The sequence below is a fragment of the Pristis pectinata genome, chromosome 1 (genome assembly GCF_009764475.1).
Source record: "Pristis pectinata isolate sPriPec2 chromosome 1, sPriPec2.1.pri, whole genome shotgun sequence".
NCBI lineage: Eukaryota > Metazoa > Chordata > Chondrichthyes > Rhinopristiformes > Pristidae > Pristis > Pristis pectinata.
Genome location: NC_067405.1, coordinates 100,367,521 through 100,386,762, shown reverse-complemented (window position 1 = coordinate 100,386,762; position 19,242 = coordinate 100,367,521). Strand labels below are relative to the sequence as shown.

General features: G+C 40.2%; 1 protein-coding gene across 1 annotated transcript in view; it reads right to left on the bottom strand.

The window, feature by feature from the left end:
• LOC127575681 (RAS guanyl-releasing protein 1-like) overlaps positions 1-18,872 on the bottom strand; it is a 122,764-nt gene extending 103,892 nt beyond the window's left edge. Inside the window, exon 1 of the mRNA XM_052025622.1 lies at positions 18,825-18,872. The gene's annotated coding sequence lies outside the window, so the exon portion shown is untranslated. The remainder of the gene's footprint in view (positions 1-18,824) is intronic.
• Between the last annotated feature and the right edge of the window lie 370 nt (positions 18,873-19,242).

Genomic DNA, 19,242 nt, shown 5'->3' with positions numbered 1-19,242 from the left:
GATAGGGCCTTAGTAACACATTTCAAGGCAGGTCCAGAGGCACACTCCTTTGGAGCATAATGTTTAATTGATATACTACAGTTCTTTGATATTCCACAATTAATACACTTAGTGTTAAAAAGGTCTTCATGAGTAATTTTTTTATTTCAGAACAATGCTAGTTTTTTGAAATAATGGAAGATGGGTTGTGTTACGGCCTCTGTTTTGAAGCCACATTTTTGTGATATTTACTTCCTTACTGTGACACAAGAGTTCCTTTGGCCAACAAACTCCATGCTGGCTCCATGGAGAGCAATACCTCCACTTACCCTTCTTTTTTGCTTGCAACTTATTCCTTCTCACAAGCTGGTCAACTCACCCTCAATTCTATTGCCACTTACCTAGACTAACTGGTAATTTTACAGTAGCCAATAAACCTGCCACCACATCTTTTGGCTGTGGCAAGCTACTGGAGGGAGACACATGGTCGCAGGGAGAATGTATAAACTCCACACAGACAGGACTAAAGTTCTGGATCAAACCTGGGTGCTTGGATCTATAAAGAAGCGCTGTTAATTGTAGGCAGAGAAAAAAGCAAGTAAAATTTGCCTGAATCTTTTGTGAGCTAATAATAAACATTTCACTACTACAATGTAGGAACCCTGCCACCCCTCGAGCATAGAAAAATGTTATGCTGTTTGGAATGAAACAAGATACATTCATAATTATATTGGTTTCATTCTATTCTGATATCATATTTCATTCCCACACTTGTTTTCTCAAGTCTTGTCCCATTGCCAGCTCCCTCAGAGCAGTGTTACTTTCTATCAAAGAAATGACTGGAGCATGCTCAAGGTTCTTCTTGCCATTGATATCAATTTCTGCCTTTTTTTTCACTTCAGTATCTTCATTTGCCCCTTTAGTATTTCTTCCCCCCACCATCAATCGTTTTACTCTCTTTTTCTCATCCACAACCCAATTTTCTCCTCAATTGGTCTAACTACTGCTACAGATTGCCACCTCTCTGCTGATGATGGGAAGTTCTATTCATGAGAATTCATTTTGGCAGCAAAGGCAGTAATATAGCCTGTGTATACTGGAAAGAAGTAGACAAGGCTACCTGAAAGTTGCCTGTTAGGGTGGATAGTATACATGTGTTTCTTATTGATAATTAGAAATTATATTAAACATGCAGGAAGCAGAGACATATGGAAACACTGACTCTGATCCGTTTTTTTCTGCATGGGTATTTCTTAAAACTGTCCCATTTTATTAGAGAGATTGCTCGACTTGTTTTCCTTCATTTTAATAGAACCTGACAAATGTTGCTATTTAAATAAAAATGAGTTCATGTATTTAGCAGCACCTTGATGAAAGAATTCATTTTGCATCGCCCTTGCTATTAGCATAACTACTTCTGCGAATGGATATTGAAGCCAGTATTTAACTAATGATGTTTCACCTCAAAGAAAATGGAGCATTCTGCCACTGTGACCTTATTGCTATTCCACATTGCTTATGTTCCTCTCCAATAGCTGCTGGCATTTTATATTTTTTGGGTAGCAAAGGAGAAGGCAGATGTTTGAAGTTAATGAAATCACAAGGAAATGCTTTTGCTTCTTTTTTCATCAATATAAATGTCAAATGTTCAACTAGAATTACAGTACCAAGTTACAGTCATGTAATATTTATCTTACATTTAAGCTTAGGATCTGTCCCACCACCTAATTGCCAAAGGCAACAGAAGCAATGAAACACCAACAGAAGTTGGCATCAGCAGCACACATTGCTGCCAAAAGCAATTTTGGTCCCATTTCCAGTTTAGTGCATTTCTTTTTATACCAGCCAACCGAGAGAAATAAAAGTTATGATTCGCCACAGGAATGCAAATAATCAGCATCTGTACTGTCAATGGGGATGAGACATGGACCATAATGAAGGAGCTTGGAAATTAAACATCCCAACCTTTGAGTCTTCCCACACCGTCAATTGCTCTCTGACTTGCCAAGAAACATTCGTTAATGTTTGAGCACTGTGGAACAAAAGGAGTTCTTGGAACATTGCTAGTATCCAACAGGGATTAATAGTTAGCTGGAGTCACTTAAATAACGTTCCTCAAAGAGTATTCCCTGTTAAATTTCTGATAATTTTTTTCTGGTTTCAAACACAAATTAGCAGATTCATTGAATTTAACTTGCAAAAGTGAAATCTTATTTCAGAGTATGTGCATTTCTGATCCAGTACCAAAACAGTTTCATCACTGCACTGTTTTAAATGGCTGCAAAACTTGTTCGATATCAGAATCAACAGATCTCCTAATTTCCCAGTCAAGACTAGCTTTGCATCCAAAATATAAACCAGAAATATGCAGGTTTAACCCTTGGGAATCAACTAGTTTACCAATTCCAACTGATACTATGCACCCTTGCAAGTGACGTTCACCCAGTTCACAAGCACACAAGTCTCGCATCAGAATGACTCAGTTACAATTAAACCATCTTCAGTAATGAATCAGCCATACTCCATCAATGAATATAGCCAAGTATCCAGTAAAGCTTCTTTTCCTCCTTTCTCAGTTGATAATTTAGTCATTAAAGAATACAACACATGGGCCATTAACACTGCTACTGAACTTCACTATCTCAGATCTATGATCTTAAATTCTTTTTCTGGGCCCCACTGCCTCTCATTGTGCTCTAGAAAAACAACAAAAACAATCCATGCCTATGACCAAGATTTGACCACTCTTCCAAAAAGGTATTTCATTGGCAATACCTCATTATTGACATGTTGCTCCTTTACACCTTTGTGAAGTACCTTGGCACACGTTACTACTTTAAAAAGGTGACCTGTGGCTGGTTGCTGTCTAGGAGATTTAGATGTGAGCATTGATTGAATGACTGATACCTCCCTAATAAAATTTCTAGATAAGTTCAGAAACCTTCTAATACACTTCCTTGGTGCGTTCTTGTTGCCCCTTTGGCATAATTTCTCACAGTGGGTAAAATAGGGAACTACTTCTTAAACAGATTATAATTTGAGAATTTGGTCAGAGGGCAACATGGTGCAGAGAAGGAAATGAAGTGCTGCCACCTACCTCCAATACTAAGTGGTTGTACAAGTTTGAGGAAGCAAGTTTTAAAAAAAATCCTGTGTTCAATGCTTGCTGCAAGTTACTATTTATTTCACAACTACATGATTGAAAATATACTTGCAGTGGAGTGAAATACATGATGAATTTTGTAGGTCGTTTTACATCAGCTTTCAAAATTTGGCATGCATTTCACACTTGCGCATCTGACTTGCAACAAATTATGTCAATGCTTATGCAGCACATCTGCTGGGGAACTAACATCATGTTGTCCTGGGACCCACCATTGTCAAGCACTTCAAGGTCAACCAGACTTGGGTAAACATTCCTAGCTTTTATTCTCAAACCCCACCCTTCCCAAGCAACCACCCTTCCTGACCGCCACCAACCTACTCATTACTCCAACACTGATTCTCTCCAACCAATCTTTTCACCCAACCACCCCGTCTAGGTCCTAACCCTTGATCCTACACTTGATCCACATTCAGACTCCCAAAATAAATGATTTCTGAAGACTGCTGAAGTGGTCTTGATCACTAACTCTATTCCTGGCCACTTATTTGATCACTGACCTAACTTTCATGCCGAGTCAGGGACAGGTTAAGTGTTTGAACAATGTAACACACTGTGAACCCTGACCTGCAAATTCGCCAATTCTTCATCAACCAATTACATCCTCAAATTAAATCAAGGGAAAACCCGTACAATCAAAACCGTCAACTCACCAATATTTAACAGCAAAACTGAATGAAAGGAGGACTGGATCAGAAACAACATGCAGCTCATTTATTAAATATTGCCAGACTCAGACCTGCCTGTACGGAATATGGGCACCAATCAACTGATGCTAACAAATCCATGGGAGAGACAGCCTATTACTCCACTCAGAAAAATCAAAACCATCTCCATATGTAAGTGCAGACATGAAAACTAGACAGTGGTCAAGATACACGTTTGCTGATAGTTTCCTACAGGCAATATTTAACAAGCAACAGTTAAACCATAACCTGGCTTCAAAATCTGAACTTAAACATTGCTGATCTAATCACCATGCAAAGGAGGAAGACAAAGATTGACAGAAGAACAGCTGTCATGCATCATCGAGTAGGAACCCGTTCAGCGGGAAAGAGGACTTGTCGAAGCTTGAATGTTGAAGTCTAGAGATTCCACAATGTGTGAGTACATTCATGGAATGTTACCTACCTATCTGGACCACCTGGCACTGATGTGGACACTGAATTTTGATATTGTAAAGTTGTTCCTAACTTAGTCGACCCGAGTTGAGATGACGGGTCTGCTTCCATGCTGTATTACTCTATGACTTTATGATCCATCAGAGGTGGTGGCATAATGGTGTACAAGTGGGAGGGAGTATCACTTGAAGTCCTCAACATCAACTCCAAATTCCGTCATCTTATGGCATCACCTCAAGCACTGGCAAGGAAATCTTCTCTTGATTACCATCTACTGTCCTCAGAGCTGACGAATCACTGCTCCTCCACGTTGGACACCACTTGAAAGAAGCACTGGAAGTAACAAGGATACAAAATGTACTCTGTATGGAGAATTCGAAATACAACATCAAGAGTGGCTTGGTAGCACCACCACAGAATAAACTGGCTGTGTCTTGATGGATAAGGCTTTCGGACTGGAGCAAGGAGTAATGGAACCAATTAGCGATAAACAGTCTGGACTATATCTCTACCTGTGGCAGATGCAGGTGTCCAAGATAGCATTGGTAAAAGTGACAATCATGAAACCCTTGTGGAGGCAAAATCCCATCTCGAGCCAAAGATGCCCTCCATGGTGTCATGATGTGCTAAATGGGATGGACTCAGAACAGAAAACGCAGGAAACATTTGGCAGGTCAGGTAGCACATGTGCAAAGAGAAAGAGCTCACGTTTCAAGTCAAAGATCCTTTGTCAGAGTTCTAAAGAACATTGCTCCTAGGCCAAGTTGACCTAAAATGTAAATTTTGTTTCTCTTTATACAAATGTTGCCTGACTTGCTGAGTGTTTCCAGCTCTTGCTTTTTTTTCCAAAATTTCCAGCATCTGTCTTTTTTGGCTTTTCATAGACTCAGAACAGATCTGACAGCTCAGACCTGGGCATCCATGAAGCACTCAGGACCATCAATGTTAGCAGAAATGAACACTGTCACAATCTGTAACCTAATGGGTTCGCATAATCAACTCTTACTATCAAGCCTAGGATCAAACCTGTTTCAATGAGTGCAGAAGAGCAGAAGCATCAACAGGCATACCTAAAAGTGACAAGGTGCCAGCCTTCAGTACAGGATTACATGTGTGCCAAACAGCAAAAACAGCGTGCAACACACAGATATAAGTAACCTCACAAACAACAGATCAGATGGAAGCTCAGCAGTCCTACTACATCTCGTCATGAATCTTAATGGAAAATAAAGCACCCAAGGAGAGGAGACTCCAAGTCCATTCTCAATGATGTCAGAACCCAACATTGCAAGTGCTAAAGAAAATACTGAAATGTCTGCAATTATGTTCATTAACAAGCACTGAACAGATTCACTCGGCTTCCTCCATAAACCATCATCATCACAGATGCCAATCACCAGCCAATTCAATTCACTCCTAATGATATCATGAAATGGCTGAGAACACTGGATAAAGTAAAGCGCATGAGACTGGACAACCTCCCAGCTATAATAATGAAGATCTGTGTTCAGAATTAGCTGCTTTCTAGCCAAGCTGTTCCAGTACAGTTACAACACTGGCATCTACTTGACCATATAGAAAATTGGACAGGTGCAGCCAGTTCACAAGAAGCAAGTCAAATTCAATTTGGCTAATTACTACCCAGTTTGAGTTTTTCTAGGAACTCAGTTTCAGACCTCATCACAGCCTTGATCCAAACACAGACCAAAGAATTCCAAAGGTGAGGTGCCAGTGACATCAAAGCAGCACTTGATTGCATGTTTTATCAAAGTGCCCTGGTGAAACAGAAGTCAAGGGGTATCAAAGGGAAAACTCTCTAGTAACTGGAGTCACACCTCCCACAAAGGGAGATGGTTGTGATTGTCAGTGGTCAATCATTTGGCATCACTATATGAGATCCTCATAATCATGTTCTAGGCCTAACCACCTTCAGCTGCTTCATCGAAGAGGATATTTGCTGATGGCAGTGCACTGTTTGATTCTATTCAGAAGTTGTCAGGAAATTAACCAGCCCATGCCTGCAGGTAGCAAGACCTAGACAACATTTAAACGTAGGATGATATTTGGCAAGTTATTTAAAACCACAAAAGTGCTTGGTAATGAACATCTTTAATGACCATCGGGTGTGGGGGGGGGGGGGGGGGGGGATGGTGGTTGCTCACTGATCTGAAGCTCAACTAGACCAATCACATAGGCAGCATGAATACAAGAGCAGGACAGAGACTGGGTATACTGTGCCGAATGACTCACTCCCTAACACCTCACTTTCTACAAGGCACAGGATTGTGATAGAATACTCTCCACTTGCCTGTGTGGGTGTAGCACCAACAATTCTCAAGTCTGGCACCATCTAGGTCATTGCAGCCTGCATGAATGGCACTCTACCAACCAACATAAACATTCATTCCCTCCACCTCCAGTGTACATTGGTTGCAGTATATACCATCTACAAAAGTCACTGCTATTACTTGCCCAGTAACTCAAACAGCACCTCCAAAACCTATGATCTCTACTACCAAGGAGAGTAGCTGCATGGAAACACCAAGATCGGGAAATATATTGCTGGTCCTTAATCCAAGAACTCCACACCCAACTGAAGGACTGCAACAGTTCAAACCATGGCTTGACACCATCTTCTCAAAGGCAATTAGGGATGAGCAGGAACATTCAGATCTTAAAAATGAATTTTAAAAATCTCAGTGACAGGCCTCATGAGATTTAGTCACAAATAATGTGTTAGTTTTATTTAGCAACACTAAAGTGCATGAACATCCATCTAATAGTTATGTAATAAGTAGGATAGGCAAAAACTATGGTTCATAAGCAACACACAGAGCACTGGGGGAACTCAGCGGGTCAGGCAGCATCTATGGAAGGAAATGGACAGTCAATGTTTCTGGACTGAAAGGAAGAGGGAAGATAGCCAGTATAAAAAGGTGGAGGAAAGGGCAAAAGCTGGCAGGTGATAGATGGATCCAGGTGAGGGAGGTGATAGGCAGATGAGGGAAGGGGAAGAGATTGGGAATGATGTCAGAAGCTGGGAGGTAATATGTATAAGTGACAAAGGGCTGAAGATGATGGGATCCGATAGGAGAGGAAGGTGGAGCATGGAATAAAGGGAGCGAGGTGGGGAGGGGAACCAGTGGGAGGTGTGTGTGGGTGATGGGCAGATGGAGTGGGTGGGGGGAAGGGAAAGAGAAAGGATGATGGGGGCCAGGGGGATCAGGAGAGAGAAAAGAGTAAAGGGACAGGGGGGAGCAATTATCAGAAGTTTGAGAATTTGATATTCAAGTTGCCAGGTTGGAGACTGCCCAGGTGGAAATAAGAGGTGCTGCTCCTCTAATTTGCATTTAGCCTTGACTTGACAATGGAGGAGGCAGAGGACAGACATGTCTGTGTGGGAATGAGACATGGAATTAAAATGGCTGGCCACCGGGAGATCTCGGCTGGCACGGCAGACAGAGCGAAGGTGCTTGGTGAAGCGGTCACCCAGACTGTGTCCGGTCTCTCCGATGTAGAGGAGTTCATAAGCAGGCTTTTAAGAAAAATAGGAAAATTGTAGGCAGAGGTCAGATCAGCCATGATCTTATTAGCAGGACAGGTTCAAAGGGCTAAATACACAATTATTGTTTCTTTGTTCAGATAATTTCCCAGTACTCGAATACCTCCCTCGTACAATTTACTAAATATTGAGATACCTTTCTAATAGCATCTCAATTGTGTTTCTGTACCTCTGTTGTATAATTTATCTCTGTGTTCAGACATGCTTCCTGTGCAATTTATATGCTCAGATACTCAATCTAGTAGAAATTTGAGTTTATACTATATAGATTAACAAAAGGTTGGATTTGCATTCTGTTGAGGACCGTTCATTCGATTCCATCTGTAGTAAACACGTTGCCTATTACATTTTCTGACCTAATTTTTGCAGGAATGGTTCTTGAAATTAAACACCATTTTATAAACTGTGGATCCAAACTTTAACTGCATTATGCTAGTCATTATTTTCTGATGCATCATTTTACTGTCACAAGTGTGCATTAGTATACATCATAAGTGTTAAATTTCATTTCCGTTTATCAGCACCATCGTGGGGTCATTCTGCAAAAATATCATGTGATGCTTCGATTCAATACAAATGGAATATAAACAAGTATTATGATTGACTTGCTGCCACATTTTACAGTTGCATAGTTACTGCTGTGTTCAGGATAAGATAGTTTTAAAGAAGGTAGACAATGAAGACAGAATTTTACAGAAGTAGAGTTTGGGATTGAGGCTTTGGGGAAGGAATATACCTGATACTCCATTTGTACTTTGTCAAACTGATTATTTCTTCATTTTAGACACCCATTCAGAAAACCAAGTTTTGGTTATACTCCGAGTAATGTATGGTAAAGGATATGCGCTTCGGAGGTTCTTAATCCCTATTGAAGCCCATTCTGGAGTGCACACTTTGATACATGCAAGAGAAAGTGTGTGTAGCTTATTCAAGGGCTCTTCACAGACCATCTCTGCAACCTTCCACAAAACATTGTTGCAACCAAGAGAATGGCCACATAACACAATCCATAAAGGGACGGCAGCCTTGAAATAATAATCATTGTTCAAAATTAACACTATATATTGATTACACATTCATCCCTGCTTTCCCTTTTTAATTGAAAAAAAATTATAAATTTAGTCATCACCAGTTTCTGCACTCTGATCTTTACACTGGTACCAGTATTACTTCCATTCAAGTGAAACATTCACCAAGTAGTGTTGGAATATCCATCTCTAATCTTAATATTTCACCTTGACTCACGTTAGATATAACATACACTGGCATCTTTTGAGTAACAGTTGGACTTAATTCAGAAGCATATTTGATCTCAGTTTTCTTTTCTACTGTTCTCTGGATTGCTGGCATGTTAAGTAGAAGGTTTCAAAGTCTGTCTGTGCCTAGGGCATGGATAGCTACATTGGACTGGGATATTATAGCCATTACAGAAACATGGTGGAGGGAGGGACAGGACTGGCAGCTGAATGTTCCTGGATGCAGGTGCTATAAGCGGGTAGAAGTGGAGGAGAGAGAGGAGGGGGAGCTGCATTTCTGATTCAGTAGGTAACAGCACTAGTCAGAGATGAAATTACTGAGAGATTGTCTAGTGAAGCTTTATGGGTGGAGCTGAGAAGTAAGAAGGGGGTAATAACCTTGCTGGGATTATAGTATAGGCCCCCTAATGGTCAACAGGAATTAAGAGAACAAATATGCAGGGAGATTGCTGAAAGTTATTAGAAATAATAGGGGATTTTCAACTTCTCTAATGAAGACTGGGACTGCCGTAGTGCTAGGGGCTTAGATAGGGTGGAATTTGTTAAGTGTGTTCAGGAAAGTTTCCTCACGTAATATATAGAAAGCCCTATTCGGGAGAGGGCAAAACTTGACCTTTACTTGGAAAATGGGGCAGGACAAGTGACTGAGGTGTCAGTGGGGAAGCACTTTGAGACCAGTGACCATAGCGCTATTAGTTTTAAATTAGTTATGGAAAGGATCAGATCTGGTCCACAAGTTAAAGTTTTAAATTGAGGCAAGGCAAATTTTGACAGTATTAAACAGAAACTTGCAAAAGTTGATTGGCATACGTCTAGCAAGTAGGGGGCTTTTAAAAAGTGAGGTAATGAGTTCAAGGTCTGCATGTTCCTATGAAGGAAAAGGCTGGCAAGAATAGGGAACCCTGGATGACAAGGAATATTGAGGCTCTGGTCAGGAAAAAGGAGGCATGGATCAGGTACAGGCAGCTTGGATCAAGTGAATCCCTGGAGTATAGGGGATGCAGGAGTGCACTTGAGGAAATCAGAAGGGGGCATGAGATAGCTTTGGCAGAGAAGATTAAGAATCCAAAGAGATGTTATATGAATACCAAGGGGAAAAGAGTAACTAGAGAGAGAATAGGGCCCTACAGAGACCAAACTGGACATCTTTGTGTGACTCTGCAGGAGATGGGCGAGGTCCTCAGTGAACATTTCTCCTGTGTTTACTGTGGAGAAAGACTTGAAGACTTCAGAACTTGAGATAGTTAATGGAGATGTCTTGAAGGTGGTATGCATTACAGTAGAGGTGGTGCTGGATGTCTGAAAACCTATGAAAGTAGATAAATCTCCAGGGCCTGATCAGGTATATCCAAGAACACTGCGGGAACCTAGGGAAGAAATAGAGGGTGCCCTAGCTGAGGTACATGCATCATTGTTAGTAACGTGTGAAGTGCTGGAAGACTGAAGAGTGGTTAATATTGTGCCTTTATTTAAGAAGGGCTGCAAAGAAAAGCCTGTAAACTATTGACCAGTAAGCCTCACATCTGTGGTAGGCAATTTACTAGAGGGGATACTGAAGGATAAAATATACATGCATTTGGAAAGACAGGGATTAAGTATAGTCAGCATGGCTTTGTGCATGGGAGATCATGTCTCACAAATTTGATTGAGTTTTTTGAAGAAGTAACTAAGAAGGTCAATGAGGGCAGGGTAGTAGAGGTAGTCTATATGGGCTTCAGCAAGGCCTTCAATAAGGTTCTGCATGGTAGGCTGCTATGGAAAGTTAAATCCCATGGGATCTAGGGCACTGAGTATAAAAAGTTGGGATGTCATGTTGCAGTTGCGCAAGGAGTTGGTGAGGCCGCATTTGGAATATTGTGTTCAGTTTTGGTCCCCGTACTATAAAAGATGCCATTAAGCTGGAAAGGCTGTAGAGGAGATCTACGAGGATGATGCCAGGACTCGAAGGACTGAGTTGTGGAGAGAGATTGAGCAGGTTGGGACTTTATTCAGTGAAGCGTAGGAGAATGAGGGATGATCTTATAGAGACGTGTAAAATCAGGAGGGGCATAGATAGCGTGAATGCACACAGTCTTTTTCTCAGGGTTGGGGAATCCAGAGGGTGGTTAGTTTATGGAATGAGCTGCCAGAGGAAGTGATTGAGACAGGTATATTAACAACATTTAGAAGGACATTGGACAGGTAAATGGATAGGAAAGGTTTAGAGGGATATGGGCCAAATGCAGGCAAATGGGACTAGCTTGGATGGAAATTTTGGTCAGCATGGACCAGTTGGGCTGAAGGGCCTGTTTCCATGCTGTACAACTCTATGAAGACCCCTTGTGCGGTTGACTTTCTAGCCTTCCTCTCTAATTTTCAAAGGGTAATTCCAGCATTACCCAATTTTATCCACCCATCACCAACCTGCCAAATGGAATTCAGCACATAAATTCTATTATACAGGCTGAACCTCCTCTCCTTGCATTTTGTGTGGTCCTGTTTTAATTGTCTCTTCTTCACTTAACCATCCAAATTGAGTAGGCTGGGACTCAATTGTGTTCCAGGTCTTCTATTCATTCACATTTCTGCAGGTGCAAGTATGTTGTGATGTGTCATTGTCCTAGTAGCCTAGGTGAAATACTGCAAGGTTTCATGGTGATGTTCAGTCGACCTTCCGTAAACCATTTCTTCGCGACTTCCTTAACTACGCAAACTAATCTTTCCACTAACACAATATGGATGGAAGAGAATTAAAGCACTATTTCATTCCATTGCTCTTCATCAACTGTTCAAACTGAAACAACCTAACCATGAACCGTTTTCTGATTTTTCTTAAAGTAGTTCACATTGGGCAAAGATAGATCTTCTACCACGCATTCTATGTCTCCTAGCCACTTTGAATGGTTATAAATTAATAGAAAGAAGTTCTCCACTTCTTTTGCACCATAATCAATATAGACCTGATAGAATAGTCTTGTAGGCCATTTCCACAACTGAAGCCTTGCCTTTGGAGGTTGTGTTCAGCAATCCTGACACACTGTTCATCTACTAAGTCTTCTACATCTTTGTTTATGCTCAGGCAATCGACAAATTCTCTAGCTACTGCATTTACAGTTACTATATTCAAATGTTCTGCTTGGGAGTTCTTCCATAATCTTCCCTTTCAATTCCTTTGATGGCACTACAGTGTCCCCACTATACATGACTCTGGTTGGAGGACAGTTTGTCGCACCAGCAACAAAAGTGTTTCATGGGTTCATTCAGGCTGTAATTGAGCGCATCCATCCACTTAATGTGTATTCACACACATGCTTCAAAACAGGGTTTTTCCTGTCCAGTTCTAGCTATTTCTACCGCTATGAGGGGACAATCATCTTTTTATCCCTGTAGATTATAATTTTTTTTATTTCTGTATTTGTTGTGACATCACAGGATAACCTCAACAAGGCTTCTGCTGCAGCACTTTGCTGGGATGCTCTGTCCTTTATCATATTGAGACAAGGTTTTTCCCCTCCCCCACCACCACCCATGCCATTGCTGTCATGGGAAAAGCAGATCTCGGTCTGACATGGTCAACAGCAGTCAATATTATTGTGGTCTTCCCGATAAAAATAGGCAAAAGTTAATTCCAAATAATATCAGCAACACCCTGTTTACTTAGAGAAGTTTCTTTAAACTTTTGGTTGGTGTGCATAACATGCAAGCGAGAGACTTTTCAGATATTCTCCATGACATGGCTAATCACTGCTCCAACTCTATCGTTAGAATCCTTGTATGAAGGTCTTAGCACTTAATTGATGTTGTAATGCATCAAAATTGACTTTGTGCTGAGGCTTGTACGGATCACACATTCTTTGCAGGCCTCCACCCAACCACCATGGCTCATCTTTCTTTAGTAGTTAGTGAATTAGTGTCGAGATTCAGGAGAACTCTATAGGATTGGATCATACCTAGAAGGGGAAATTGGTAGTAGGTCATACCGAGAAAGACAAAGCTCAGTAACAATGTGCTTTTATGACGATGATGGTCTGAACTTTCTCTTTAACTGATTGCAGTTCATTTCTATCTTTTCTCAAACTACATCATCTACTTCCTTGTACATGAAAGCAAATTTCCTTTTGATAAATTCCGCATTATATTGACAGTCATTTAAAGAATTCCTCAGTTACCTTAAGGCTTTCCTCCTCTGTTGTTGTTGCAATTAGAATGTCATTTCGACTGCACGAACAATGCTGATCCCCTGAGGCACATGATCCACTGTTGTTTGAAACATTTTACCCCATACTGTAACTTAGTATACAAATATAACCTTGTGAATGTCAATTCTCAAGTAGCATTGACTCCCTTTGTTGTCACTTATGAGTGTAAGCAATGGGACAGATTCAATTCAGTGAAGACTTTTGCTCCTGCCAATTCAACATATAAATCTTGAGATATGGGCAACGGACACTGCTCTATTAAGAGTCAGTTAGTCATGGGTACCATCATGATGGGTTTTGCCAAATTAATTAACCGCACTTTCACAGGTGCTCCAGAAACTTGGAGACTTTGAAAGTTTAACCTGATGTGTGAACTCACCTTCAAATGGCACATTTTTAAATTAGAAATAATTACTATTAATCAGTACTCAACTCTAAAACTCAGAGCTCACTTCAATCAGCATATGTGTGGAATGCAATACAATGCTCAAATCTAGCTATCTTTGAGAACAAGCATCTGGCAAAGGTCTGAGTGCTGCAATGGATGCTTACCCTAAAACTCTGCAAGGTCAAACTGCTGCCATTGTGTCCCTGGATATCACTATTCATGAAGGTTTCCAGGGCATCACAATAGTCCATTATTCTGTTCTCAGCCAGGATTGAAGGAGGACCATCCTGGGAGAACAGCTTCTGTGGAGCATGAACCCCTCTTGGGATGATAGTGGGTCCTATAACTGCTAGCTATCTTGCTGTTGCTGTCAGCCAGCCAGGAAATCATTGCTGCCTTGGCTGAGATAGAGCAATATGAAGCCAAAGATGCTGTGCTCACAGCTGTTTAGGATAATGCTCAATTGGCATCCTCACCCTCCACATAATCATAGAGTCAGAGTACGACAGCACAGAAACAGACCCTTCAGCCCATCTAGTCCATGTCACCCGATCTTCTGCCTAGTTCCATTTAGCTGCACCCAGACCATATCCCTCCAAACTCTTACCATCCATGTACCTATCCAAACTTCTCTTAAATGTTACAATTGAACCCACATCTACCACCTCCATTGACAGCTCATTCCACACTCACACCACCCCGAGTGAAGAAGTTTCCCCTCAGATACCCCTTAAATATTTCATCTTTCACCCTAAACCCATGTCCTCTAGTTCTAGTCTCACCCAACCTTAAGGGGAAAAAGCCTACATGCATTCACCCTATCTATAACCCTCATAATTTTGTATACCTCTATAAGATCTCCCCTCATTCTCCTGCACTCCAGGGAATAAAGTCCTAAAATAATCAACCTTTCCCTATAACTCAGGTCCTCAATTCTCAGCAACATCCTTGTAAATTTTCTCTACACTCTTTCAAGAGTATTGATATCTTTCCTGCAGATAGGTGACCAGAACTGCACACAATATTCTAAATTCCCCTCACCAACGTCTTGTACAATTTCAACATAACATCCCAATTCCTGTACTCAATGCCCCGATTTATGAAGACCAAAGTGCCAAAAGCTCTCTTTACGACCCTGTCTACCTGTGACGCTACTTTCAAGGAACTATAGGTCTGTATTCCCAGGTCCCTTTGTTCTACCGCACACCTCAAAGCCCAACCATTCACTGTGCAAGTCTTACCCTGGTTTGTCCTGCCAAAGTGCAACACCTCACACTCGTCTGCATTAAATTCCATCTGTCATTTTTCAGCCCGTTTACCTAGCTGGTCATGATCACGCTGCAAGCTTTGACAGCCTTCCTTGCTGTCCACTACGCCGCCAATTTTGGCGTCATCCACAAATTTGCTGATCCAGTTTACCACATTATCATCTAAATCATTAATATTGAAAACAACAGAACCAGCACCAAACCCTATGGCACACCACTAGACACAGGCCTCCAGTCAGAGAGACAACCATCTACTACCACTCCCTGGCTTTTCCTGCTAAGCCAATGTTGAATCCAGTTGACTACTTCATCCTGAATGCCAAGCACCTTAACCTTCTGGACCAGCATCCCATGCGGGACTTTATCAAAGGCTTTACTAAAGTCCATGTACACAATGTCCACCGCCTTTCCCTCATCGACCTTCTTGTTAACCTCCTTGAAAAACTCTACAAGATTGGTTAGACATGACCTACCATGCACAAAGCCATGCTGACTATCCCTAAACAGGCCCTGTCTATCCAAATACTTATGTATCCTGTCCCTTAGAATATCTTCCAAAAATTTACCCACAACTGACGTCAGGCTCACCGGCCTATAATTTCTCGGCTTATTCTTAGAGCTTTTCTTGAACAATGGAACAACATTAGCTATCCTCCAGTCCCCCAGCACCTCACCTGTGGCCAAGGACATTTTAAATATCTCTGCCAGGGCCCTGCAATTTCTGCACTAACCTCTCACAAGTACTGAGGGGTCACCTTGTCAGGCCCTGGAGACTTATCCACCTTCTTTGCTTCAAGATAGCCAGCACCTCCTCTTCTGTAATCCGGATACAGTCCATGACCTCACTACTCTTTTGCTTCAGTTCTATAGTGTCTGTGTCCATCTCCAGAGTCACCATGTTGAAGACCAGAAGCCTTCCACCACACATTCTGCCCACAAGCCAAATAATTTATGGACACTAGAAGAGGTGAAGACACGCAAATGATAGGATCTATTGAACTGCAAACAGCTGATTAAATATATATGTTTTTAAGCAGGGTGATTCAAGTTATAACATTGAAGTAGAATGGCCATTCTCTGAATTTTTTATTATTTTGTGCTGTGGAATGGCAGTGTGATAATAACTGATGGAAGGGTACGGGTGTGGAACTACTGGTGAAAGGGAAATTGGTAGAAGCTCATGAATATTTTGATCGCCTGTAGCCCAGGCAGAAGCAAGCTGTCTACATTGTAGTTTCTCTTCCTTTCTGTTCTTACATATCCTATGGCACTTAGTCTTCTTCCTCATTTGGAGTTACAAGCTACAGCATTGGAAGACAACCTGTATCAACATCATGGGTGTTGTTCCTGGTCACAGAATAGCTATCCATTAGAGTTAAATCCAGTTTGAGTTACATAAGTGGACAATTCATGAGACATGCAGGTGGAATCAATTGCTTCCTGCATTAATGGAAAGCCTGCAATCCTCAAAACCTGTGTGTCTCCTTGTATCTGGCTAGGAAGAATAAGATTATCTTCCTTTGTATAGTGAACCTCATTGTCACGCAATAGTCACACATGAACTTCAAGATGTTACCTACATCTCCAGCAGTAACTTGAAAAGGGCTAGACACAGGAAAAAAAAAGCTGAACTTTATTTCAGCATAAATTTCTAAATAACAGAATACTACTTCAGTTCCAAGCAAACCACTGTCTGTAAACTATTAAAACTTGAGTTATAAAAATGAAAAGGCTGCAAAGAGCAGCCAGAAGAAATAACCAACTAACCTGCTAGAAGTTCATAATTCCCTTAAATTGTTCTAGTTTAACTCTATTTAACATTCTGTTCAGCTGTGTGAGGTTAATAAAGGACACTTATTACTGTTTACAGTTCAAAAACGTCAGCATTGGTATCAAATTAGCTCATCTCCATGACTGATGTTTTAACCCACCTGCACTGCCTGGCTGCTGCAACAGTTAGGTGCGTATGTACAAACCCTTTAATCAAGATAGTGCACTTCCCACTAGTAATGTGAAAGCACATCTCAGAATCCATTTTCTAGCATTGTGGGCACAAAGTGTCCAAAAAAGATCTTTCACAATTAAATCTTTTGAAGTGCTCTGTTTGCTGATTAAACACTTACTGTACTGTACAACATTATGAATTTGCTAACTATTCTGAATTTTATATCACAAAATATAATAATATAGAAGTTATATAATATAAAAATAGTTTAACCTATTTTTGTATAATTGTTGGAAACATGATAATTCTTGTATTTTCAGTATTTTAATACTAACAAATTTCAGGTTAATTTGTTTGCTATTTTTCTAACTGCTTCAAATTTGGTAAAGTCATTGGTATAAGATTATATATTTGACACATAATTGAACACTAAAAATAATCTTTCAATGGGTGTCATTGCCATGTTCATGAAACTAAGATGGTGCTAGAAATCAAAGTATATTATAGCAATTAAAAAGCTTTTCAAATTGACATTGATTGGCTGTATATCAGTAAAGATCTTATGCAAAAGCACTGATATCCACCTGTGAAACATTCACTGTCAAACATCACTTCAGCAGGGAAATTTTAACTATCAATAATCTAGAAAAAATATCAGAGTACAAAATGAAACCACGCAACTCCCATGTGGCAAAGGATGATGACTGGCACCTGGAGATTTATATTCTATTCAAAAAACAATCCCTTCAGAAAAAGAGGAGCAGGAAGTAAAAACAAAAGCACTTCAAATAAAGAATAAAGTTTGGTTTTAGCAGACATGCATTGCGCCCCTTTTGAATGCTTTTTGTTTGCCAAGTCCCTCCAGTCTTCAGACCGTCAACATTTCAGATATCAATAGCTAATACCAATCCACTTTGCCACACAAAACTGCTGAAATAATGATAGATTACCACTTGCGCTGCGTGTTTTAAAATCAGATTCAGGTCATGAATATGAATATGAAGATATGACAGTGACTCTCAGATCACAGATCCTACTTACATTAGTACTGGCATTTCCTGCAGAAAAAATGCAGGGAAGTCTAAGCAAAAGTCAACCTGCTGAAGTAAAATCATTCTTCTTGTCCTCTCCAACTCCAAGAGATATATAACAAAGGTTGTTAAATAGAGTTGAGCTGCAAGTCAGTTATGATCTTAATGAATAATGGAACAGGATTGAGTAGCTGATTGTCCTATTCTTCCTAAAGTTCCTAATCTCTTGTTTAATAAATGCAGACTCCAGCTTTAAATTTATTCACATAAAACTGAACTACAAGAGTTAGAAGGCCTGACCACCCTTTAACAAATTAATAAACTTTTTAATCCAAGTAGATCCATTCCAAAATGCAGCCAGATTAAAATAAAAATCAAAATTTAACTTGGATTTAAGCGATGTTTAAAACTGTATTTTCAATACAAGTACTTTCCCATTTAGAGCAGCCTGCGTTTTCAAGTACGTATCATGGACTTCATTACTGGATTTATTTAAAAATAGAACAATATTTTAGCTGCAGCTTTCAAAGCAAGGAAAGCGAATTGGAAAGGAAATATCAAATGTTTCCATTTCTCCACATGTACCTTGTTTATATTCATTCCTGACTATTTTACATCATTGGCTTATAGAAAAGTATTGAATCAAAATTTCCGAAAGTTTTGAAAAGTTTCCTTATGTCTTAATATTTAAAAATCTGAGCAATGTTTATTGCTTATTTCACTTTTTTTTATCTTCACATGCATGTTATTAATTTTGCACAACTTCTCATGAAATGTATTTACATCACTACAAAGAAGTTATTTAACAGGGAACTGTCAACAGTAACAGAAACAAAGCAGAAAGTCCATTCAACGTTACAACCCATTTAAATACTGAAGCTATTAAGAACAAGTTAGTGAATAAATAGTAATTACTTGTTAGAGATTTCTTACCTTTTCCCCCACTTTGTTTTGTTCTTTGCTCTACTTACTCCGATTACTTGCAAAATAAAACTAGTCAGGTGCTCAGTCTGTGGTCAGGCTGTGTACTTGTGTGGTTTAAAACCTTTGACCTGTGCAAAGTTCCACACTATTACTTTTTTTATTGGATATAGACAAACAAAAGTAATCTTGAACTCTCTGTAATGTTTAACAGTTGGGCTTGGGGGAATACTGTTGTTGATTTTGCATGGTTCACTGGAGTTGTAACCTAAAGGCTTCTTCTGTCACTGAATGTTCCACCCATTCATGTTATATGACTCAACACTGCCAAACAAGTCAATGCATAGTTCGTGAAATGAAACTTCAACATTTTTACTGAGGAACAAAATAAGCAGCTCTATCACGTTACATTACTAAATATCTCAAAACT